This window comes from Coenobita brevimanus, chromosome 23 (genome assembly GCF_032717465.1).
Source record: "Coenobita brevimanus isolate Jiangsu-jjx chromosome 23, ASM3271746v2, whole genome shotgun sequence".
Taxonomy (NCBI): domain Eukaryota; kingdom Metazoa; phylum Arthropoda; class Malacostraca; order Decapoda; family Coenobitidae; genus Coenobita; species Coenobita brevimanus.
Window position 1 is genome coordinate 49,980,349 of NC_136976.1, and position 25,652 is coordinate 50,006,000.

At 41.0% G+C, this 25,652-nt stretch overlaps 1 pseudogene; it reads right to left on the minus strand.

The window, feature by feature from the left end:
* Positions 1-19,652: 19,652 nt before the first annotated feature.
* On the minus strand, positions 19,653-19,771 carry LOC145393136 (5S ribosomal RNA; annotated as a pseudogene).
* Between the last annotated feature and the right edge of the window lie 5,881 nt (positions 19,772-25,652).

Genomic DNA, 25,652 nt, shown 5'->3' on the forward strand with positions numbered 1-25,652 from the left:
TTCTAATTTCATATATATCACTTCAGCCCTGCCTTCTCCCATTTCCACAGTATCTACATTTATGTTGTTCTTCACTGCTATCATCACTCCTCCTCCCTTTTTTTCTTTTCTGTCTTTTCTCCATAGTTTGTATTTACCATCTCCCAAATGAACATCAATATCTTCTCTTAATTTGGTCTCTACAAAGCACATGACATCAGGTTCATGTTCTCTCAAGAAATCATTAATTTCGATCCTTGTCGATATGAAACCATCAACATTAGTATATATCACCTTCAAATTATTTTTTACATTATTAATACCCTCTTCTCTCCTACTCTCTGTCCATACCACTTCCTCAACTTCTGATCTTTCACAACCATCCCCCTTAGTTTCCTTCACTTCTATTTCCTTAAATACCATTTCCTTACATTCATATCCAATACTCTCCAAAAAAAAAGTATTACATTCTTCCTCTGTCCTCTTATCATTTTTTTCCTTTACTTCATCCTTTAATGATTTTAAAACATCTCTTTCTTCTTCATTCAGATCTTTCCTTATTATAACATTTTCCATCCCCGCCTCTTTGCTTAATTTCCAGGTCACTTTAAGTATCTCATTTATTACACTTTCTGATGTAAACTTGACTCTCATTGGTCTTGTTTCCCCTTTCTTGTAAGGCCCTATCCTCCTTACTTCCTCAATTTCTTTCACCCACTTGTGTGTGTGTGTGTGTGTGTGTGTGTGTGTGTGTGTGTGTGTGTGTGTGTGTGTGTATTTACCTAGTTGTAATATACAGGAAATGAGCTATGCTCATGGGGTCCCGTCTCTTTTTCTCATTGCCAAATTTTGCTTTGAACTCGTTTCAGTTTTTAGACTGGATGATCTCTTTGTTCAGGCTGTTCCACAGGTCTATGCATCTACATGGAAAGCTATATTTCTTGATATCCTTCAAACAACTTGGCTTTTTCAGTTTCATTCCATGTCCTCTTGTTACTCTCCCATCCCATACAAACAGATCATTTTTATCAATTTTATCTATTCCCATCATGGCCCTGAACACTGCAATCATGTCTCCCCTTTCTCTCCTTTCTTTTAGTATAGGCAGGTCCAGCTTTTCCAGCCTCTCTCCATAGGACAGATCTGCCAGGCTGGGGATCATCTTGGTTGCTGTTCTTTGGTGTGTGTGTGTGTGTGTGTGTGTGTGTGTGTGTGTGTGTGTGTGTGTGTGTGTGTGTGTGTGTGTGTGTGTGTGTGTGTGTGTGTGTGTGTGTGTTCTTACCTAATTGTAAGGGTTCTTACTTAATTGTATCTTTACAGGAATGAGTCAAGCTCGTACTGTCCCGTGTCTTAAACCATATTTATGGTACATATCCTTAAATTTGTGAATTGTTTTGGCACACACTATTTCATTCGGTAGTGCATTCCATTGATCAATTGCTCTGTTTGGGAAACTGAATTTCCTTACGTCTTTATCACCTCTCTTCTTATGCAGTTTTTTGCAGTGTCCTCTTGCTGATGCTTCTCCATATGTTAAGTAATCATTAATGTCTATTTTCTCCTTTCCTGATATGCATTTATATAGCATTATCATGTCACCTCTTTTCCTTCTCTCCTGTAGTGTTGGTAGATTCAGTTTATTTAGTCTTTCTTCGTAGCTTAGGTCCCTTAAGATTGGTATCCATCTTGTAGCGGCCCTTTGAACTTTTTCAATCTTGTCTATGTGCTTTTTGAGATGAGGACTCCAGACTACTGATGCATATTCCAGGGTTGGTCTAATGAATGATGTTATTATCCTTCTTAGCATGTCTTCATGTATGTATGTGAATGCTATTCTCATATTTGCAAGCAGTGTATACATGTTCCGTACCTTCTCGCTGATGTGGTCAGCCGGAGATAGTCTGTTATTGATAATCACACCTAGGTCTTTCTCTCTTTCTGATGTGTATAGGGTTTTATTTCCTAACTTATAATCCCAATCAGGTCTTTTTCCACTTTTACCAAACTTTATTACATGACACTTGTCCACATTGAATTCCATTTGCCATGTACTACTCCATTCATGAAGTTTATTTAATTCTTCTTGTAGCTCATTACAAGAGTCTGTGTTAGTAATTCTCCTTTGTATTTTTGCATCATCTGCAAACATATTCAGATAGCTCTCATTTCCAGTGTTACTGTTTATATCATTTATATACACTAAAAACATGATTGGTGCCAGCACTGAACCCTGTGGTACTCCACTAGTCACTTCTTTCCATGATGAGCAGTTTCCTCTTAGTACTGTCCTCATTTCTCTTTTTATGAGAAAGTCTTGCATCCAACAAAACAGTTTGCCTCGAATTCCTCCTTGATGGTACAGTTTCCATAAAAGTCTTTGGTGTGGTACTGTGTCAAAAGCTTTCTTGAAATCTAAATAGATACTGTCCACCCATCCTTCCCTTTCCTGTATTGTGTTTGTTACTCTGTCATAGTAGCTCAACAGATTAGTAACACATGATTTTCCTTTTCTGAAACCAAACTGTCTTCCTGTTATCATACTGTGTTCTTCTAGATGATTTACCCATGCTTTTCTTATAAGTTTCTCTAATACCTTGCTTACAACACTGGTCAGTGATACTGGTCGGTAGTTGAGTGGATTTTGTCTATTCCCTTTCTTGAATAAGGGGACAATATTTGCTTTTTTCCAAATATCAGGTAGTTTACCTTGACTCAAGGATTTCTTGAAAATTAAAAATAATAGTTTACATAACTCCTTTGCACATTCTCGTAATACCCAACATGAAATTTCATCAGGACCACTTGCTTTTCCTCTGTCTAATCTACTTAACTCCTCCTGTATTACTTTTTCTGCTATTTGTATATCTGGTAGTGAGTGTGGACATGCGTGTTCCACATAGTCCCTCTCAAAATTTTTTCCTTCTGTAAAAACTAATTGGAAATTCTTATTTAGTGCTTCACAAATATCTTTCTCTTGTGTATAAGTGATTCCCTCGTCCGTAATGGATTGTATTATATCTTTTACTTTAGTTTTGCTTCTGATATAGCTGTAAAACAGCTTTGGTTGATCACTACTTTTATTTATTATATCCTCCTCAAACTGTTTTTGGGCTTCCCTCCTTATTCTTGTATAGTCGTTTCTTGCCTGTTTGTACTTATTATACGCCCTTTCACTATTGTGTCTTCTGTATCTATTCCACAACAAATCTCTTCTTTCTTTTGATTTTTTACATTCTGTATTGAACCATTTCTGTGTGTGTGTGTGTGTGTGTGTGTGTGTGTGTGTGTGTGTGTGTGTGTGTGTGTGTGTGTTCTTATCTAATTGCTCTTAACTAACTGTATCTCTACAGGAATGAATCAAGCTTGTACTGTCTCACGTATTGAACCATTATTATCATACATGTCCTTAACTTTATGAAAAGTTTTGGCACACACAATTTTATTCAGTTGTGCATTCCACTGATCAATAGTCCTACTAGGGAAACTGAATTTCCTTACATCTTTGTCACCTCACTTTTATGCATTTTTTGCGGTGTCCACTAGCTGATGCCTCCCCATGGGTGATACTGTATACTCATTTTTTACCATTTTCTCATTCCGAGGTGCATTTATGTAGTGTAATTATGTCTCCTCTTTTCCTTCTTTCTTGTAATGTTGGTAGGTTCAGTTTTTCAAGTCTTTCTACATAGCTTAGATCCTTTAAGCTTAGTACCCATTTTGTAGTGGCCCTTTGTACTGTTTCAATCTTATCTATGTATTGTTTAGATGAGGATTCCAGACTATCGATGCATATTTCAGGGTTGGTCTGATGAATGCTCTTATTACCTTTCTCAGTATATCTTCATTTCTAGATATGAATGCTATTCTCACGTTAAGAAACAGTGTATGAGTGGTCCGTACCTTCTCATTTGTGTGGTCAGCCTGAGATAGTCTGTTATTGATAAACACTCTTAGGTCCTTCTCCTTTTCTGATATGTATAGGGTTGAACTTCCTAGCTGTTAATCCCAATCCGGTCTATTTCCACTTTTACCAAACTTGACACTTGTCCACACTGTATTCCATTTGTCATTTATTGCTCCATTTGTGAAGCTTATGTAATTCTTCTTGTAGCTCTCTGCAGGAGAGCTGTGTTTGTAATTCTCCTTTGTATTTTTGCATCCTCATCAAACATATTTAGATAGCTTCCATTTCCAATATTCTGTTCTATATCATTAATATTTATCAAAAAAATATAATTGGTGCCAGCACTGAGCCATGTGGAACTCCACTAGTCACTTCCCTCCATGATGAGTAATTTCCCCTTAGTACTGTTCCCATTTCCCTATTTCTGAGAAAATCCTGCATCCAGCAAAACAGACTACCTCGGATTCCTCCTTGATGATACAGTTTCCATAAAAGTTTTTGGTGCAATACTCTGTCAAATGATTTCTTAAAATTTAAATAGATACTGGCCACCCATCCTTCTCTTTTTTGTAGTGTTTCTGTAACTCTACCAGCGACTTAACAGATCTGTAACACATAGTTTTCCTTTTCTAAAACCTAAATGTCTTTCTGTTATCATACTGTATTTTTCCAGATGGTTTACTCAGATTTTTATTATTAGTTTTTCTAGTACCTTGCTTACAACACTGGTCGGGAAAACTGGCCTGTAGTCATGTGGATTCTCTCTATTTCCTTTCTTGAATAGGGGAACAATGTTTGCTTTCTTTCAAATATCAGGTAGTTTATCTTGACTTAAGGATTGCTTGAATATGAAATATTTTGGTTTGCTCAACTCTTCTGCACATTCACGTAGCACCCAACCTGAAATTTCATCAGGACCATTTGCTTTCCCTCTGTCTAATTTACTCCCTGTACCTCTTGTTCCGATATTCATATATCTGGTAATATATCTGGGCATGCACGTTCCTGAACATCTCTCTCAAAATTACTTTCTTCTGTTACAAGTGATTGAAAATTTTTGTTAACCCTTTAAGTACTAATAGGATCGATCAATCCTTTTCCAGAATTTGGCTTGACGGCAAATAAGATTGATAGAGAAGCCTTTGTAAAAAACTGCAGACACTAGGCTTCGGCCCGAATGTGACGTATATCGATGCAAACCAACGAGAACTAAGTCCTGAATAGAGAGGAGGGAGGATCTGGGCCCCTACCCATGGTGGGGGGGTGATTCCCCCACCGCCCTCTCGCCACCTTCCTCTAGCCCATTGTTCCCTCTCCCCCTCCCTTGCCTTTGACCGCCTCTTACTCCCTCCCTCCCCCAGCATCCTCCATCATGCCACTGTGGTTCCCCCCCCTTTATCCCCCCTCCCTGTCTCCCCTCCACACCCCTGTACTCTCTCTCTGCCTTTTATCTATGTCTTGTGGTGTCTCTCTCACCTCTATACTCCTGTACCACCCCTCCAGGCCTCTCCCCACCCCACCCCCACCCCCCACCCCCTGTAGTATGCCGTCTGTTTACCTCTCTCCCCACCCCCTGCCTAGAGTATTATACATATACATCATTGTTACTATTCATGTCGCGTGTTTTCATTCAATACCAAATTATTGTTTGTGTACCTGTATACACCGATGCACGAAACAGAATGTGTGTCTTTTCATGTATCTATGGTATATTCACCTCTGTGAATATAATGTAATGTTTCATGTAAATGTTGGTAATGTTTGTTTTTTATAATAATAAATTGTGTATTTGCATTTGTCTTTCTCATACACCATTATCATTATTTTGCATGCTTTAGCTTTTTTTTCCTCTTGAAACTCTTACAGCCACTTGATTTGACAGTGAAGGGGATGGGGGGAAGGGGTGAGGGAAGAGGGGATGGTGGAGTGTGTAACACCACAAAAAGGTTTTGCATGCTTTGGCTCTTTTTTTTTCCTTTTTTTTTGACAGCTACACAGCTATGAAGGAAGGGGATGAGGGAAGGGAAGGTGGGGAGAGGAGAAGTGTTAGGGGGGAAAGGGCGCAGGGAGTGAGTGAGGAACACCGACAAAATTATTTCGCATGCTATTGGTTGAGAAAAAAAAAAAAAAAAAAATAGCCAGAAAGTTCTGAAGGGTGGGGTAGGGGAGAAGAGAGGGAGGGGAGGAAGAGAAGAGGGTCATGATGGAAGTGGGTGAGGAAGGTAATGGGAGGGGAGGAATGAGGGTGGGATTGGGTGGGAGCACACAGAAAACTGAAGTCACATTGCCTGGAGGGGTAACTTTTTTCAACTTTGATGGGCTATAGCTCATGTACCAGTTGGTCCAAAGTGCTCTGGTTTGAAGCATAAGGTGTGTAAAGTCATGCTCTAAACCTTGGGCACAAAACTTTTTACTTCTGTAAGAGCTGAAAAAACGGCTCCACGTACAGGTTTTCAGGGAAATTTGGTCAATTGAATTGTGTATCCTAATGGTTAGGAACTTTGCAAATATCTTTTTCTTAGATACAGGTTAGCTCTTCAACCATGATGGACTGTATTTTATCTTTAACTTTAGTTCTGCTTCAGATGTATTTCGGTTGATCACTACTTTTATTTCTTCCTCAAACTTCCTTTGAGCTTCTCTCCTTATCCTTGTATAATCATTTCTTCCCTGTTTATAGTTGTTATATGCCCTCTCACTGTTGTGTCTTCTGTACCTATTCCACAGCAAGTCTCTTTTCTCTTTTGATTTTTTACATTCTGTGTTAAACCACTTCTTTATCCTTATTTCTGTTTCTTTATGCAGAGGGATATAATTTTGGACTCCTGTTTCATAAAATTCAGAATTTTCTATAACATTTATACGTTGTCCTCCAAGCTCCTTTTCCCAATCAATTTGGAGAAAGCATATGACAGAGTGGATAGACAAGGATTGTGGAAAGTATCAAGAATATATGGAGTAGATGGGAAGTTGTTGAATGCTGTGAAGAGTATGTATGATGGTGCTAATGCTGCAGTGCATGTGGATGGTGAACTGAGTGAATTTTTCTCTTGGAAGGTTGGATTGAAACAGGGAAGTGTCATGTCTCCATGGTTGTTTAATCTGTACATGGATGGGGTAATAAAAGAGGTACAAGGTAGGGTAGTGGATGCTGGAGTGGCCCTGGTGAAAGAGGGTAGTGTTTGGAAACTCCCTGTACTGTTGTTTGCAGATGATACTGTGTTGTTGTATGAAGACGAAGGAGAGCTGCAAGGCTTGGTGGATGGGTTTGGGAGAGTGTGTAAGAAACGGAATCTAAAGGAGAATGTAGGGAAGAGTAAAGTGATGGTCTTTGAGAGAGGTGAAGTCAGTGAATGTACAGCGAGGTTGGATGGTGAAGAATTGGAAAATGTGAGTACGTTTAAGTACTTGGGTAGTGTGATGAGTAAGGATGAAGGTTTGGAGGGTGAAGTGCTTGAAAGGGTACAGCAGGGAAGAAACGTTGCTGGTTCTTTGAAAGCAGTGATAAGAAGTAGGGAAGTGAGCATGGAAGCGAAAAAGTTACTACATGACAGTATTGTGATACCAACTCTTAACGTATGGAAGTGAAGCTTGGACGTTGTTGGAAGGACACAAGTCAAGAGTGAGAGCAGTGGAAATGAGTTATTTAAGAGGAGCCTGTGGAGTCACATGGAAAGACAGGCTGACAAATGAGGACATAAAGGAGCATTGTGGCGTGGATGTGGATGTAATAGGAAGCGTTAGGAGGAATAAACTGAGGTGGTTTGGCCATGTGGAGAGGATGGAGGGAGAAAGACTGACGAAGAGAGTGTATGTGAGTGAGGTGGAGGGGGGAAGAGGGAGAGGGAGGCTGAGGATGAGATGGAGGGATGGGGTGGAGAGGTATATGAGAGATGGGGGGGTGAGTTGGGAGCGGGGCAGTGAAATGGCGGGGGACAGGGTGACGTGGAGGCGATTTGTTTGTGGCCACCCCGAACGGGATTGAGGCGTCTGGCAACAGATAGATAGAGAGATAGATTTCTAGGAAGTACTTCTTTAGGTCATGGTAGTTGCCTTTTTTGTAGTTTAGGCTCTTCTTGTAACTTACATTACTGCAAACTATATTACACGCTTTCCTGAAGTTGCAATTCAATTCTGTGTGGTCACTTTTGCCGAATGAAGGGTGATACATTATGTCGTCGATATCATTATCTTGCCTGGTAAACATAAGATCTTGTAATGATGAATCATCAAGTCCTTTTTTTCTGGAGTTTTCCTTTACATGTTGTGTTTGGAAAAACTCCTGTCAGATCCAGGAGCTTTTGATCCCAACAGCTTTCATAGCTTCTAACACCTAGAGTATTCCAGTTTATATTTGTATTGATATCTCCAGTTAATGTACAAGTCAATCCTCGTAAATCGCGTGTTCATAAATCACGGATTCACAAATCACGGCTAGGTGGCTGTCAGACAGCCGGCAACCTTAAATCACTGTTAAGTCATGAAAATCGCGGATCTTGGCACCCAAGTGGGCCTTTTCCGAGGAGAACCATAAACCGCGGCATTCAAACTGATCTAGCTCAATTTGGGGGTCTCTTTCTTATGGTCCCCGTAACCACACCCACCACCTTGTGCCCGGCAGACTTCCATTTTCTTACATGGGCAAGCACAAGGACCATTGCTTTATAATGAAAAATTGGTTTCCTTTCCACCTAGGCTGACCCCTTCAGGCACCTGGTCAATTACTGGTAGGTTAGTTTTGAAAGACAGATGTCTGTTGGTGGCTCATGAAGGAAGCTGTATGGCTGGAGAATTTAGATTTCTGTATTGGCTATGGTAACTAATGAAGGAAGCTGCTTGGCTGGATGTTTTGGATTTGTATTGGCTATGGTGGGTCATGAAGGACGTTGTTTGGCTGAAGGTTTTGTAATTCTGTGTTGCTGTGTGTTTACTGTTACAGCATGTAAAGTGAGGACACTGTCAGGCATGTAGTAAAGTGGTAGAGCACAGCACCAGCGATGTGTTGTTTTGGAGAATATTGAAGCTACAACAAAACTATGCACATTGGTGAAAAGCTAATGGATGGCAGTATGACTTAAGCAACCTTTCTGTTTTAAAAAAATTACTGCCTTTCTGTGAGAACCAGACCTGTGTTATACTGGAAATTATTAAAGATACAGCAGACTTGTGAGCAATGTTGTAATGCTAATGAGAATGTAATGGGTGTTACTTAACTGGCTTTCTCAAAACTCACAAGTAGGGAGTAGGCTGTAGGTTGCGAGCAGGTTGTAGATAGGGAGTAGGATGTCAGTAGGGAGTATACCCATATCTTGATTTCCAGCAGTGATGTGTACCAGTAAGAGTGTTCAGTCAGCCAGTATGTCAGATATCGAAGCAATTTTCTCCATAAGATACTGAAGAAAAGCCAGAGACGCGTTCCAGGCCGAAACCCAAACTCTCATATACATTACTCGGTCAACAGAGACAGACACAGAAACACCATAGGTAATGTTATTATCCTCATAAATAATGCTGTTGCTAAAAAGTGAGAAAGAACACATCACATGCAGGAAAGTGAGGTGGGTGGGACGTGCAGTGTGAGATGCTTCTGGGCAAATGACAGGCAGGCAGCTGGCAGCATGCCAAGTGGGAGTGGGGTAGGCAGGGAGATAGGGAGGGAGACAAGCAAGTGAGGAGGAGGACGAGGGGATGAGGAGGGAGACAAGCTGGAGTGCAGGAGGCAGACAAGCTGGAGTGAGGGAGGGAGACAAGCAGGGGAGGAGGAGGGTAGGGGGACAGAGAGGGAGACAAGAAACCCAAACTGCCCTGCTACCCTCCCCTCCACCCAGTCTCTCACTCACTCACTCTCACTGACTTACTCTCTCATTCACTCTCACTGACTTACTCCCACTGATTCACACTCTCACTCACTATCACTGACTTACTCTCACTCATTCACTGACTAACATTCTCTCTCTCTCTTTCACACACACACACACACACACACACACACACACACACACACACACACACACACACACACACACATTTGGGAGACAAGTTGGGGTGGGGAGGGTGGGAGGGGGATGGGGAGTTAGACAACTGGGGGTGGGGGAGGACAGGGGGATGGAGGAGGGATGGGGAGAGAAGAAAGGGGACGGAGAGAGGACAAGGAGAGCCGTGTGCACCGCCACATCCCATTCAGAGACATTCATTTCAAACCTAGGGAGAGGTAATGTGTTCAGACTGGTGAATCAATGGCTGTTAGAATTGTGAGAATGCTCTCCCATTTCTTTTGTTCAGTCTAGTGAATCGTCGGTTATTATCGATGCACTGGAAATCAGGGTATGGGTGTAGGCTGTAGCACCACCTGATCAAGGCAGTACTCATAAGGGGAATGGGAATGCTAGTGATTGGGAGAGCTGGAGCTTTCGTTTCACTAGCTGCCAGAATATCTTACCATCCCCCTTTGCTGACCTTTTCAGAATGACACTAACACAGTGTTGACCAGTATAATCTCCCAAACACTTCCCCTAACTATCTCATGCACTACACCATATGCACTTTATATATCACACATCGTACCCTACAACATCACAGGGGTTGATGCCAGTAAGGGCTTGCGGCCTAAAAACTTTACCTCCGCTACCTAGTGGCGGACCTATCGAAGGAAGGTGTGACAAGGGCTCACCCAGCATAGATTTTGGGGCTAGGATGCGATGGAGCTCAAACATGTGCTGGATGGTACAGGGCAGTGCGGTTCCCAGGCTCCAGCTTCTGCCTGATAGAGAGGGGCCCGAACCTGGGAGTAACGCCCCAGGAGGCCGCGCTATCAGTAAGTGTATAATGGCAGGTCAGTTACAGTGCCAAGGCTCACTTGGTGGATGTCCCTGCAGTAATCCTGGTTGGGTGCCCCGAGGCCACTGCCACAGCCACTGGTCACGGCTGGTGGGCTCTGGGTCCAATATCCCATGCATGGACCTGGGACTGTGCGGGTGGGTGGGGACCGTGGTACGTTTCTCCCCATTATTTATTTTACGGAAAAAGAAAGCATTTAAAAGCAAGCCTGTGGAAACTAAATCACCCAAGGGGATTAGAGTGGCATCATGGAATGTGGGAAGTATGAGTGGCAGAGCAGGTGAAGTAGTTGAGGCTTTGGGTAGGAGGTGGGTGGATGTGGGATGTGTGCACGAAGTCAGGTATAGGGGAGGATCAACCAGAATGATTATCGGGAGGGATTGTCATTACAAGTTGTTCTGGCAGAGAAAGGCAGATGGATATGGTGGTGTGGGTGTGTTGATTTAGGAGAAATGGGTGGAATATGTTATGAATGTAATGACAGTCAGTGAGAGGATAATAGTTGTGAAAAATTTTTTCAGTGGGATCATATTTGAATTTATGTCGCCATATGCTCCACAGCAACAACCTGACCCATCCATCCCCTCTATCTCTTAAAGCCACACTGCTCATCGCCAATCACTCCCTCTGTACCCTCTCTAACTCTCTTAATCAACACTTTACCATACATGTTACCCACAACACTCAATGGACTTACACCCCTACAACTAGTATATTCATACTTATTACTGGGATCCATTGGGTTCATGTCCAAATTAGCCCAATGTTGAATATCATTTGATTGGAAAATGCAATAAAATTATTACAATATTTTATTTAACATTATCAACATACCATATTTGCCAGCCATGACAGAACTTTCCAATTCCTTTCCAATCAACATCCTGAAAATGCAAACACAAATACACACATTAGTTCTAGAAGCCAGTATACTCAGAAAGGCAACATAGCATCAACATCCTGAAAATGCAAATACAAATATGAACATCAGTTCTGTAAAACAGTATACTCAGAAAAACAACACAGCATCAACATCCTGAAAATCCAAATACATATATGCATATTAGTTCTAGAAATTTGTATACCCAGATGGAAAATCTGTGTGTATTTAAGTACTTGGGTAGTGTGATGAGTAAGGAAGGAAGTTTGGAGAATGAAGTGCTTGAAAGGGTACAGGGAAGAAAGGTTGCTGGTTCTTTGAAAGCAGTAATAAGAAATGGGGAAGTGACCATGATAGTAAAAAAGTTGTCGCATGATAGTATTCTGATACCAACTCTAATGCACAGAAGTAAACTTGGACCTTGTTGGAAGGGCACAATTCAAGAGTGAGAGCAGTGGATAAAAAAAGGGGAAGTAAGCATGGAAGTAAAAAAGCTGCTGCATGATGGTATTCTGATACAAACTCCAATGTGTGGGAGTGAACTTGGACCTTGTTGGAAGAACACAATTCAAAAGTGAGAGCAGTGGAAATGTGTTACAGTACATGCTCAATTTAACGAACACCAATTTAGTGGAAGCCCGAGATAATGGAATAATTTTTTCCTGGTATTTTTTGCTCTACTTAAAGAAAAATTTATGTTAAAACGAGTATAACTCCAATAACCCACCCCATGCTGGCGACACACATGTATGTTGGCTCCTATATGCATGGACAGTGCCAGTGACATACATATACATTGGCAATTTGATAAACTGTATTTGCCAAAATTCAAAAATTCAAATTAGGAACCAAAAAATCAACTGGGATATTCCCATGCCTCTCTAGGCCTTGCTACATCATCTATATACCCAACAAGAGTGTCCTTGGCTCGAATAGCATAGTTGTCGATGAAGAAAATGAAGATCTCCCACTTCAACTTAGCGAGTGTTGGCAGCACCAGATAAAGTCTATGGGTGTTACTCCAAAGTTTTCAGTCGCCTGCTCAGGGAGAATTGACTTCAAAATCGACCTAAATGGCTTCTGTGAGTACTTTTATGGTTGTTCTTCATGATTTCTCATCATCTCTAACCTATCTAGGTATATAAAAAAAAAAAAAAAAAAAAATGGCCGGCACCACAGCTCCATGAGGGTTCAAAGACTGCTGGCATGCAATAATGCATTTGTGGAGGTATTAATTATGGGTTCAGACTGCTGTGTGTTGCACTGAGAGTAAGCATCGTTTGCTAGGTTTGGCTTGCCTTCAAGGATTTAGCGGAAAGTACCTCAAAATTATCCCTTATATTCAGCCTTGGTTACGGATATCGATTTTGTGGAAAATTCAAGATAACGGAATAGAGGGTGCCTGAATTAGTTCATTATATCGAGCATCTACTGTATTTGAGAGGTGCATGAGAAGTTAGAGATAGACTAACAAAAATGGCAGTGAACAAGCATTGCGGTGTGGATGTGGATGTGATAGATCGTGTCAGGAGAAATACACTGAGGAGGTTTGGTCATGTGGAGAGGATGCAGAGTGAGAGACTAACAAGGACAGTGTATCTGAGTGGGGTAGAGGGGGGAGTGGGAGGGGAAGCCCAAGGATGAGATGGAGGGATGGAATGGAGAGATATATAAGAAAGGGGGGTGTGACTTGGGGGAAAGGTAGTGAAATGGCAGGAGACAGGGCAACATGGTGGCAATTTGTTTGTGACCTTTGAACAGGCTATCCCGATCACATCATCGATCAATAAATCAAGTGTTTACACTTGGGCTGTTCAAGGAAAAATGCTTTGAAAATGCAAACGAATTTCTAAATAAATGTTGGAAAATAAGAAAGAAAATAATGAAGCTAAGCAACTAGAACAGTAACAACAACAACATATCGAGGGGCCGCTGAAAAGGCAATCCCATTCGCATCATCGATCGCATTTCCCATCAAAACATCAGTGATTCTCAGTCACAATAATTCACACATTGGACAATTCTGCGACATTCATACATTATTATTATGCATAACAGAAGTCTATTTAATTGTCCAAGGACCGTCTGATGGTGGGATTGTATACAGTGCTGCAGCCCCATCTCTACAAAGTTTGAATACAAGTCAGAAATCACATTCTCCAGTGACCTTGACTGGGTACAAGCGAAACGGGCACTGGTTTTAGGCTTAGGTTAGCTTCTTTTACAGCTGTTAGGCCATTTTGATTGGCTTTAAACTTTTTTTTGGACTCATCTGGGTGGGTCTAGGACTTGGCTGGGGGGTAACCCTATCTATCTATCTATTGCCAGACGCCTCAATCCCATTCGGGGTGGCCACAAACAAATCACCTCCACATCGCCCTGTCCCCCGCCATTTCACTGCCCTGCTCCCAACTCACACCCCCCTCTCTCATGTACCTCTCCACCCCATCCCTTCATCTCATCCTCGGCCTCCCCCTCCCTCTCCCCCCATCCACCTCACTCACATACACTCTCTTTGTCAGTCTTTCACCCTCCATCCTCTCCACACGGCCAAACCACCTCAGTGAGTTCCTCCTAATGCTTCCTATCATATCCACATCCACACCACAACACTCCTTCACATCCTCATTTGTCAACCTGTCTCTCCATGTGGCTCCACAGGCTCCTCTTAAATAGCTCATTTCCACTGCTCTCACTCTTGATTTGTGTCCTTCCAACAATGTCCAAGCTTCACTTCCATATGTTAGACATGGTATCACAATACTGTCATGTAGTAACTTTTCACTTCCATGCTCACTTCCCTGTTTCTTATCACGACTTTCAAAGAACCAGCAACCTTTCTTCCCTGCTGTACCCTTTCAAGCACTTCACCCTCCAAACCTCCATCCTTACTCATCACACTACCCAAGTACTTTAATGTACTCACATTTTCCAATTCTTCACCATCCAAACTCACTGTACATTCACTGACTTCACCTCCTCAAAGACCATCACTTTACTCTTCCCTACATTCACCTTTAGATTCCGTTTCTTACACACTCTCCCAAACTCATCCACCAAGCCTTGCAGCTCTCCTTCGTCTTCACTCAACAACACAGTATCATCTGCAAACAACAGTACAGGGAGTTTCCAAACACTACCCTCTCTCACCAGGGCCACTCTGACTTCCACTACCCTACCTTGTACCTTTTTTGTTACCCCATCCATGCACAGATTGAACAACCATGGAGACATGACACATCCCTGTTTCAACCCAACCTTCCATGAGAAAAATTCACTCAGTTCACCATCCACATGCACTGCAGCCTTAGGACCATCATACATACTCTTCACAGCATTCGACAACTTCCCATCTACTCCATATATTCTTAATACTTTCCACAATCCTTGTCTATCCACCCTGTCATATGCTTTCTCCAAATCCATGAAAGCTGCATACAACTTCTTTCCCTTCACTAGAAACTTTTCCACTAAAGATCTAAGAATCAATATCTGATCTACACAACCTCTTCCCTTCCTAAAGCCTCCCTGTTCTTCTCCAATTAATTCCTCTGTTCTTTCTCTAACTCTGTCAATAAGTATCCTACCATATACTTTTCCTATTATAATAAGAAGACAAATGCCCCTACGACTACCACACACTTCTTTTTCCCCTTTTCCTTTGTACAAGGGAATAATTATACCTGACTTCCAATCCTCCGGGACTCTACCTTCCTCCCAGGCCAATCTGTACATCTTCCACATCCATTCTACTACTATCTCTTCCCCATGCTTCAGCATTTCACCACACACTTCATCAATTCCTGGGGCTTTCCCCGATTTAACTTTCTTCATTGCTTCCACAACTTCTATCCTACTGATTTCTTCCTGTCTTCTCACCTCCCTCCTTCTCCCAGCCATTCCCCAGCCACTTATACTCACATTACTTCCATCCTCTATGTTCAACAATTCCTTAAAGTGTTCTCTCCATCTGCTCACTATTTCTCCCTTCTCCACTCGTAGTCTACCATTTTTATCTTTCACTCCCCTGCTAACTTCACTGCCATCCTGTCTTACTCTCTTCACCTCTTACCAGAACATTTTCTTACAGTCCCTCCACTTTACACTCAAATTCCTTCCAAATTCCTCATCCACTCTCTTTTTACTCTCTCTTACTAATCTTTTCACCTCTTTCTTTCTACATATAACTCTCTCTTCCACCTCTCAACTTCTTCCATGCCCCTATTTCTCATCCATTCATTGTATGCTTTCTTCTTTTGTGCCACAGTCTGTCTCACCTCGTCATTCCACCACACTGTTCATTGCACCCCCCTCCGTCTTCTCTTCATCCCACACACCACATCACATGCTGCACATGTTTCGTCTGTGAATATCCTGCACACACCTTCCACGTCTCCCACCTGCTCCAATTCATATTTGCCCAATCGTTCCTCCGCTTCTCTCTTATATTCTGCCTTTTTCTCATCCTCTTGTAACCTTTCGACTCTCCTTGCAAATACTCCTTCTTCCTGTCCTTCCCTCCTTCTATTTCTCCATCTTATTTGGATCTTGATTCTGGCCACCACCAAGTAGTGGTCAGAAAGTCCACTCCCCCAACCTCTATAAGCTCTTGCATCCATTACACATTTTTGCATCCTTTCATCCACACACACATAATCATTGCCTTCCATCCTATACTTTACATGTTAAATCTACCCTGAGATACAATATCCTGCCTAGCGATGGGTTTGAACTTAACACATTGCATCGTTAAGCTAGGGTATGCCTGTATACATTATATAAATGACACTGAAAGCAACACTGGAAATGGAAGCTATCTAAATATGTTTGCTGATGATGCTAAAATACAAAGGAGAAATATGAACACAGACCCTTGCAGAAAGCTGCAAGAAGAATTAAATAATCTTCATAAATGGAGCAAAAAGATGGGAAATGCAATTCACTGTGGACAAATGCCATGTAATTAAGTTTGGTTAAAGTGAAAAAGATCAGACTCAGATTTTAAGCTTGGAAGTTCAACCCTACACATATCATAAAAGGAGAAAAACCTAGGAGTGCTTGTCAATAACAGACAATCTCTGGCTGATCAGTGAAATGGTATGGAACATGTATACAGTATTATCTATCTACCTATTGCCAGACGCCTTAATCCCGTAAGGGGTGACCACAAACAAACTGCCTCCATGTCGCCTCTCCCCCGCCATTTCACTGCCCTGCTGCCAGCTCACAACCCCTCTCTCATATACCTCTCCACTCCATCCCTTCATCTCATCCTTGGTCTCCCTCTCCCTCTCCCCCCATCCATCTCACTCACATACACTCTCCTTGTCAGTCTCTCACTCTCCATCCTCTCCACATGGTCAAACCACCTAATGCTTCCTATCACATCCACATCCACACCACAATGCTCCTTCACTTCCTTATTTGTCAGCCTGTCTCTCCATGTGACTCCAAATGCTCCTCTCAAATAACTCTTTTCCATTGCTCTCACTCTTGACTTGTGTCCATCCAGCAAGGTCCAAGTTTCACTTCCATACGTTAGAGTTGGTATCACAATACAGTCATGCAGTAACTTTTTTGTTTCCATGCTTACTTCCTTGTTTCTTATCTCTGCTTTCAAAGAACCAATGACCTTTCTTCCTTGATGTACCCTTTCAAGCACTTCACCCTCTCAACTTCCATCCTTACTCATCACACTACCCAAGTACAGTACTTAAACACACTCACATTTTCCATTTCCCCCTCATCCAACCTCACTGCACATTCAGTGACTTCATTTCTCTCGAAGACCATAACTTTACTCATCCCTACATTAACCTTTAGATTCTGTTTCTTATACAGTCTCTCAAACTCATTCACCAAGCCTTGCAGCTACACTTCATCTTCACTTAACAACACAGTATCATCTGCAAATAACAGTACAGGGAGTTTCCACACACTGCCCTCTCTCATTAGGGCCATTCCAGGATCCACTTCCCTACATTGTACCTCTTTTATAACCCCATCCCGATACAGACTGAACAACCATGAAGACAAAGCAAATCCCTGTTTCAATTCAACATTCGGATAGAAAAATTCACTCAATTCACTATCCACAAACTCTGCAGCCTTAGCACCCTCGTACATACTCTTCACAGCCTGCAGCAACATCCCATTTACTCCATATATGCATAATACTTTTCACAATCCTTGTCTATCCACCCTGTCATATGCTTTCTCCGAATCCATGAAGGCCACATACAACTTCTTTCCCTTCTCTAAAAACTTTTCCACTGAAGACCTAAGAATGAATATCTGATCTACACAACCTCTTCCCTTCCTAAAACCTCCCTGTTTTTCTCCAAATAATTCCTCTGCTATTTCCCTAACTCTGGCAATAAGTACCCTACCATATACTTTTTCCCATTACACTAAGAAGACAAATGCCCCTATGATTACCACACACATCTTTTTCTCCTTTTCCACTGTACAGGGGAATAATTATACCTGACTTCCAATCCTCCAGGACTCTACATTCCTCCCAGGCCAATCTGCACATCTTCCATATCCATTCTACTACTATCTCTCCCCCATGCTTCAGCATTTCACCACACTCCATCAATTCTGGGGGTTTCCACATTTTGACTTTTTTCATTGCTTCCACTACTTCCATTCTACTGATTTCTTCCTCTCTTCTCACCTCCTACCTTCTCCCAGCCATTCCCAGCCACTTATCCTCAAATCACTTTCATTCTCTATGTTTAACAGTTCCTTAAAGTGTTCTCTCCATCTGCTCACTTTTTCTGCCTTCTCCATTAGCAATCTGACATTTTTATCTTTCACTCTTCGAGTAACTTTTTTTTAACACCCTGCCTAACTCTCTTTACCTCTTTCCAGAACATTCTCTTACATTCCCTCCACTTTTCAAATTCCTTCCAAATTCCTCATCCACTCTCTTCTTATTCTCTCTTACTAATCTTTTCACCCCTCTCTTCCTCTCTACATATAACTCTCTCCTCCATTTCTCACCTTCCTCCACACCCCTGCTTCCCATTCATTCACTATAAGCTTTCATTTGCACCACAGCTTGTATCACCTCTTCATTCCACCATGCTGTTCCTTGCACCCCCTTTCATCTTCTCTTCACCCCACACACCATATCACATGTTGCACAGATTTCTCCTGTGAATATCTTGCACACACTTTCCACCTCCCCCATCTGCTCCAAATCATATACTGTAATACTCAATTGCTCCTCCACTTCTCTCTTACATTCAGCCTTTTTTTCCATCCTCTTGCAACCTTTCTACTCTCCTTCTATGGACTACTTTTTGTCCTTCCCTCCTATTCCTCCATTTCATTTGAACCTTGACTTTCACCACCACCAAAAGGTGGTCATAAAGTTCACTCACCTAACCCCTGTATGCTCTTGCATCCATTACAAACCTTACACACCTTCTCATTCTGTCATCCACACACACACACACAGACACACACACAGACACACACACACACACACATGAATGAACAGCCGCAGAGAGCAGACGTCCCAGCCATTGCTCCTAACCTTGAGTAGTTTCAGGAATTTTGTCTGCCCTGTCTCCTAGGGTCTTTCTTTAAATTTAAAATAATGAAAGTTGGTAGACTACCAAAAATGTAAAGATTTGTTGGCTATTGTATACATGAATGTTTGTGGTTTATTCGGTAACAGCTGTTTTGGTACTTTACCGGTACATTAAACATGGCTGAAAATGTAAACAGTGAGGGAATGGAATTTCAAGGATTTGATGCTAATACCAATGTCATGGACCTGGTGAAAACATTAATTATAAGGATTAGTGAACTCGAAAAGAAAGTAGAGAATCTAGTGATAAAGGATGTGTCAGTAAATACGGAAACCACCAAACAGAGTCTGATCCAGTCCAATGAAACAGCCAATGAAGAGATTAGGAATTTCATTCATTCATTCACTGCCAGACGCCATGTATCCCAGACGGGGTGGCCAAGGGCTTAGAGTTAATTGTTTTACAGGGAGGGGCACTAATCCTCCACCAACCCCACTTGACGTAGGGATGCCAACAGCATCTGGTGTTCCCAGGCGGTCACCCATCCAAGTACTAACCAGACCCAACGTTGCTTAACTTCGCTGATCGAACGGGAAGCGGTGTACTCAACGTGGTATGCCCGGAATTTGAAGCGGGAAAATGTTGAACTGAGGAGGAAACTAGAAGACAGTACTAATAAAACGGAGAAGGTGAGTAATGTATTAGAAGAACATAAGGCAAAGTGGGCACATGTAGAAGAAGAACAGAAAGAATTGGTCAGCTTAAGAGAGATCATCCAGGAAGAAAGGGAAATGAACAAGAAAGAAATGGAAGAAAATGTAATGAAAATACGGAAGAAAAAAGAGAAAATAGTGAGAGAAACTGTAGAAACGGACAGATGTGTGGTAGTATTTGGAAACAGGGAAGAGGAAGAAAGGGTTAGGTTCGTAAGACTCGAGAGAGACACGAACATGGTGAGAGGAATATTAGGCAAGATTGACCCCGAAGGAGACAAGTGGGTAAAAGAAATTGAGGAAGTAAGGAGGATAGGGCCTTATAAGAAAGGGGAAACAAGACCAACGAGAGTCAAGTTTACATCAGAAAGTGTAATAAATGAGATACTTAAAGTGACCTGGAAATTAAGCAAAGAGGCGGGGATGGAAAATATTATAATAAGAAAAGATCTGAATGAAGAAGAAAGAGAAGTTTTAAAATCATTAAAGGAAGAAGTAAAGGAAAAAAATGATAAGAGGACAGAGGAAGAACGTAATACTTTTTTTTGGAGAGTATTGGATATGAAAGTAAGGAAATGGTATTTAAGGAAATAGAAGTGAAGGAAACTAGGGGGGATGGTTGTGAAAGATCAGAAGATGAGGAAGTAGTACGGACAGAGAGTAGGAGAGAAGAAGGTATTAAAAAAGTCAAAAATAATTTGAAGGTGATATACAGGTAACTCGCACGGAACACGTGGGTTTCGTTCCTACCGTGCCGTGTTAGGTGCGAAATCGCGTATATTTAAACTACTCCGTATTTTGCTCCTTAGACCTCCCAAATGTGTTGTTTTGCTGTTATCTGTCACTGGTAATCACTAGAAAGCACTTTAAGTGGTTAGAAGGTTTATTTAATGTTATAACTCACAAATACAGCACTCCAGAGCAAAACTTCAACACACAAATACTGTACGTAAACACAAGGAAACATTCCTACGCCGATCATAGGTAATCATATAAATCAGGTTAACTGGTACCAGTGCTTTAACTTACAAGTACATACCAGAACAGTACATATTTAACTTAGAAATGCAGTACTGTGATATCGAATGATTTCAGTACATAATCTGTTAGGAATGGCTGAAAAAAAAAAAAATGTTATGAATACATTTTCACCTTTTTGATATATATTTATGGTAGTTTCGAGTTATTTTTCACGTTATCGTTGTGCCCATGCTTAGAAAAGGGAGCGAAAGAGTTGAATTTTCAGTCTTAAATGAGAAAACTGCACGTCATCCAAGGCTAGACTCTGCCACGGGAGAATAAAGTGGGGGGTCAGTCCGATTAGCAATAAGGAAGTTGTGTCACAACTTCCAGCTCCCACACCATGAGAATGGCTAAAAATAGGATCGTAATGCAGTTTCAGAACTAACAATAAGTCTAATTATTACGAATACAGATACAAAGCAGAAATAAATACGTTTACAGACGGGGAAAACGTACTTCTTCCGTCATAACATGTTCATCTTTCTCTATCATTTTACGTTCATCTTTATCATTTTACCTTGTTATTTTTGCAATATATATTGCTGTCTCGTAAACAGGGTGGTTGTTTGTGTTTTGCAAGGGAGGAAAAAGATTGTATTTTCTGTCTGGGTCAAGATAATGGGTGTACCTATGCGTGGTTAGGCATGGCCACGAGCGAAAAAATCGTACATCCACTCATCACGATAGCAGGTGGTGAACTGACAGACAGATGATACATGAAAGGGTGAAGTCAAGGTCAGTCTCATGTCCCAGATTTTCGTTCACTTCCCGACAGTTTATTCACAGTTTTCTACAAGTTGCATTGCATCAAATGATCCAAACCATTACAGCAAACCTGAGCAAATAGGTAAAGATACCAAGACAAAAATGTATTTTTCTTTTATTATAAGTCTTCAACGAACAAACAAAAAAGGCAATATTCCGACGCCGATCATGGGTAATCATATAAATCAGGTTAACTGGTTACAAGGCTTTGTTTAATGCTTTAATTGCTTACAAGTACATACCAGAACCGTAAATATTTAACTTACAAATACAGTACTGTAGAAAAGCAGTACAGTAAGAGTTTAACGAACAAACAAAAAAGGCAATATTCCGACCCCGATCATGGGTAATCATATAATTCGGGTTAACTGGTTACAAGGCTTTATTTAATGATTTAACTTTATTTAATTGCTTACAAGTACAGTACATACGAGAACAGTAAATATTTAACTTACAAATACTGTACAGTATTGTGGAAAAAACGAACAAATAAAAAAGGCAATATTCTGACGCCTATCAGGTAAACTGGTTATAAGACTTTATTTCTTGCTTTAACGTTATTTAATAGTACTTTAAGTTGCACATAAACTTACCAGAACAGTACAGTACTGTAAATATTTAACTTACAAATACTGTGCTACTGTACTCGGGAATGTCTCACTCACTGAATAATTTCCCGCCTAGATCGTCACGTTTGATAATCAAAACAAACCGCGCGCTGCGGTGACGTTCGAGGATTTGATCTTTCAAAGGCCTCTCCTGCGTTAATTTGTAGTTTTCATAATGGTTTTTTAATTTTACGTTGTCTTATATGTATCCCAGCCCTTACCGTGTATAATTGCGAGCGCGTTCCGTGAGATTGTGTTCCGTGCGAGTTACCTGTATACTAATGTTGATGGTTTCATATCGACAAGGATCGAAATTAATGATTTCTTGAGAGAACATGAACCTGATGTCATGTGCTTTGTAGAGACCAAATTAAGAGAAGATATTGATGTTCATTTGGGAGATGGTAAATACAAACTATGGAGAAAAGACAGAAAAGAAAAAAAGGGAGGAGGAGTGATGATAGCAGTGAAGAACAACATAAATGTAGATACTGTGGAAATGGGAGAAGGCAGGGCTGAAGTGATATATATGAAATTAGAAACTGGAGAGAATGTTAAGAGAGATATGGCGGTAGTGTATGTTCCCCCAAAGACGAGGGCATGGAAGGATGACGAATACCATGAGATGTTGTCAGATATGGCTAGCTACTTGCAAAAAATAATTGAGAAAAGCAATAATATAATTTTGGTCGGTGACTTTAATTGTAAAGAGGTGAACTGGGAGGAATGGTACTCGGGAGGCGGCGAGGATTCGTGGGGCGCTATGTTATTAAATATAATAATGAATAATGTGATGACGCAATGGGTCAAAGAAGAGACACGGTTTCGAGGTGAGGACACACCAGCAAGGTTAGATTTACTGTTCACCAAAGAACCCGATGTAATAGAATCATTGGAATATCTCTGTCCTTTGGGAAAAAGTGATCACGTGGTCACTGAGTTCCAGATGTTAATAGGAAACGTCGAGCCAAGAGACGAGCTTCATAGACAGGGAAGATACAACTTTGGCAAAGCAAATTTTACAGGATTGAGAAACTTTTTTGAAAATGCGGATTGGAGAAAATTCAGAGAAACAAGAGAGATACAGAGGAAGTGGGATATCTTTCTAGACCTCTATAATTTGGGAGTGGAAAAATTTGTACCAAGAGTAAGAGGGAAAGAAAACAGGAAAAAGAAGTGGTTTAATAGAAGGTGTATGATAGCAAAAAAAGAGAGAGATAAGGCGTGGAACAATTGGAGACAGAGAGGTAACGACAGAACAAAGGAAGAATATAAAAGAACAAGAAATGAATACACAAGAATACATAGAGAAGAAGAAAGGAATTTTGAAAAGGGTATAATTGACAAATGCAAGGATGAACCCAAACTGTTTTATAGATTTGTTAATGGCAAACTGAAACAAAAGGAAGGAATCACCAAGCTGAAAGTAGAAGGAGAGGTCTTTAAGGATGTGGCAATGCAAGCAGAAATAATGAACAAACGTTTCCAGTCAGTTTTCACTAAAGAAAAGGAGCTTGTGGAAGGGGAGAGAGTGATTAGAAATGTTCCGGTGATGAAAGATATAAAAGTGGAGGTACAGGAAGTGTATAAATTACTGGAAACTCAAGATGTAAGGAAAGCCCCAGGACCTGATGGAATTTCTAATTGGGTACTGAAGGAATGCAGAGAACAACTGGCGGATAAAATTCACAGCTTAATTGTATGCTCACTGGAAGAGGGGAAAGTGCCAAAAGAATGGAAGAGGGCAAATGTGGTACCAATTTACAAGGGAGGAAACAGGGAAGAACCCCTGAATTATAGACCAGTGTCTCTAACCAGCATGGTCGCAAAATTGTGTGACAGAATCCTGAAAGACAGGTGGATAAAATATCTGGAAGAGATGAATATTTTGGCTGAATGTCAGTTTGGATTCAGAAGTGGAAGGTCATGTGTTTCTAACTTGTTGAGCTTTTACTCAAGAGCGATTGATGTGGTACAGGAGAGAGATGGTTGGGTGGATTGTGTGTACTTAGACTTAGAGAAGGCCTTTGACAAGGTACCTCATAAGAGACTAATGTGGAAACTAGAATATATAGGAGGACTAAAGGGGAAACATCTGGAATGGATGAGAGACTTTTTGAGAGACAGACAAATGAGGACAGTAATAAAGGAAAAGATGTCTGGATGGAGGGAAGTAACAAGTGGAGTCCCTCAAGGCTCAGTGTTGGCGCCAGTAATGTTCCTGATTTACGTAAATGATATGGTAGATGGAGTGAACAGTTATGCAAGTCTGTTTGCTGATGATGTAAAGATCTTGAGGAAGATAGAGGTTGAGGAGGATTGTAAAATACTGCAGGAGGATTTGGATAGGATACACAATTGGAGCCGGACGTGGGAAATGAAATTTAATGTAAAGAAATGTAAAATATTGGAAATGGGTAAAAGTACCAGGAGACCATCACTGAATTATTTTTTGGGTAATGAATTAATCACAAAATGGAGAGAAGAGAAAGATTTGGGAGTGCTGGTCCAAGATAGTTTGTCACCAGAAAAGCACATTAACAAGAGAGTTGGAGAGACTTATAAGCTCTTGACTAACATAAGAGTAGCATTTCATTATATGGATGAGGAAATGATGAAAAAATTGATAGTGGCCATGATCCGCCCCAGGTTAGAATATGCAGCAGTAGTGTGGTCCCCACACAAAAAGAAAGATATAAACAAGATTGAGAGAATACAAAGAACAGCAACCAAGATGGTCCCCAGTCTGAAAGACCTGTCATACAGAGAGAGGCTGGAAAAACTGGATTTGCCTTCGTTAGAGGAAAGGAGAAAGAGGGGAGACATGATTGCGGTGTTCAGGACCATGGTGGGAGTAGATAAAATTGACAAAGAAGATCTGTTTGTATGGGATAAGAGAGCAACAAGAGGACATGGAATGAAATTGAAAAAGTCAAGCTGCTTGAAGGATATCAAGAAATATAGCTTTCCTTACAGAAGTATAGACTTATGGAATAGCCTGGACAAAGAGATCGTCCAGTCTAAAAACTTAAACGAGTTTAAAGTTAAATTCGACTTATTGAGAAACAGCGACGGAAACCCACGAGCATAGTACATTCCGTGTATGTCACGATTAGGTATATTAGGTAAATACTTAAATATTTGGAACGACGTAGACAAAGAGGTGGTGCATGAGAAAAACATTCATGTGTGTAAAGGTAGACTTGATAAATGTGGATATGGAGACAGGACAACACGAGCATTGCTAAATCCCTGTATACTACAAATAGGTAAATACAAATAGGTAAATACACACACAAATAATCATTGCCCTCCTCATCACTCGCCACAAATACCTGTGAATCATTTTGAGTCCAAAGAGAGTACTGGCTATAATGAGTGCCCTCCCTGCACAAATGT